Source organism: Pinus tabuliformis, chromosome 8 (assembly GCF_031772625.1).
Source record: "Pinus tabuliformis cultivar Carrire ecotype Pingquan chromosome 8, CPIR1, whole genome shotgun sequence".
In the NCBI taxonomy this organism is placed as follows: Eukaryota; Viridiplantae; Streptophyta; class Pinopsida; order Pinales; family Pinaceae; genus Pinus; species Pinus tabuliformis.
In genome coordinates, this window is record NC_142294.1 from 1,074,694,866 (window position 1) to 1,074,696,544 (window position 1,679).

Here is a 1,679-nt window from a genome sequence, read left to right on the forward strand (position 1 = left end):
GTAGCGCGCTACGAAACTGCTGTTAACAACCTCTATTTGTTCCGTAGCAAATGAATCTGTAGTTGGTAAATGATTTGCTTGAGAATCTTGAGAATTCCTGTGTGCTCTTAGCAAGAAGTCTGAATGGAGTCTACCTCTGCAAACAGCTAAAAGGTGGGCATTTAAGTAATCCAAGTCCTTGTATACCCCTCCATACTACTGGAAATTTTGCTTCAGAAGTCCTTCGTACCACCTCTAAAGCTGCAACTTTCAATAGAAAGAAAACAAATTGACCTGTAGTTTCTCTTGTTATTTGTTCAATATTAATGCTACTATGAAGAACGTGAACCTTGAAACACATCCTAGAATGTGGCTTGAGGAAGGTAACACTCTGATTTTCTTATCTTGATCTTCTTCCCCAGGCCTACAAAACCAGGGCTCACTCCACTTCACAGTCTTCATTACTGAACTCCTCTTTACAACATTACTATCTTCTGCATAACACTGGGGCTGGTACAGGTTCTTGCAAAACATAACTTTCACTTAATTTCATTGCAGTTGTAGTATGGGTGTTGTAATGATGTCATGTACTGTCGCATTATCATTGATCCATCATCATCATCATTTTAAAGAAGATCGACCATCATAAAATCATAGCTCTGCTTATGAATATGATTGGTATCCTGTAGTTATAATTGATGACTGTATTCATGTCAGTGTCCTCCAAACAACCACTAATGAAAACTTCAACATGAATTCTAACGACAAGCAACAAACCGAACCAATAGAAGGACCTATACAGTGATCCGTTCAACATTTGGTGTTCTCCCAGCAAATGTCAAGATAGTGCAATGCCTTTCTGTATTTTCTTAAAGCCATCTTATAATCCCTTTTCTTGTAATTTTCATTCCCAAAACATTTCGCAGAATCTACTGCATTCATTCACCATGAAATTTCTGCAGATTTCTCATCAAGATCAGCTGGCCAGTCTGGATACAAATCTCCATCTTTGAAGAAATTATCTATTCCATCATCTGATCCTTCTGGGATCTCCTCACAATCTGAAATTACCACATCTAGAGAAAGGCGGTCACTACTTTCTGTGGGAGTATACTCATTGCCACGCACAACTCCCATGCCTTTAATTACCTTCCCAAAGACAACACGCTTTCCATCCAGATGGGAAGTCCTTGTTGTTGTGATGAAAAATTGAGAGACATTTGTATTAGGTCCAGAGTTTGCCATTGACAACATTCCTCTGCGCTCATGTTTCAGTTGAACGTTTTCATCATCAAACTTTAATCCATATATTGATTCACCCCCTGTACCATTCTGAACTGAAATGTCTCCATCTCGTATTATAAAACCTTTGATAACTCTATGGAAAGGAAGCCCTTTGTAATGCAGGGGGCGCCGGTATGAGGGCCAATGCACAAAGTCCTGAAATTTGGTCATATCTTCGACAAGTTCCTCGAGACTCTGCTTTTCCTGTTTCGGTTTCTTGCCAGAGACACAAAAACCTTCTTTGCAATGGGAGGCACCGGCTTAGAACACGACCCCCAGACACCAGCACTATCATATGATCCTTGTCGAGCAGCTGCAGCTGCATATTGCCGTCGAATTAAGCTAACTACAATTCCTTGCACGCAGTTCACAAGAAAAACACGTCCAATCTCCACAGCACCTGTGACTTTGTCTGG

At 40.5% G+C, this 1,679-nt stretch overlaps 1 pseudogene; it reads right to left on the bottom strand.

Moving 5' to 3' along the window:
* Positions 1–789: 789 nt before the first annotated feature.
* Positions 790–1,434, bottom strand: LOC149239043 (peptidyl-prolyl cis-trans isomerase CYP40 pseudogene; annotated as a pseudogene).
* Between the last annotated feature and the right edge of the window lie 245 nt (positions 1,435–1,679).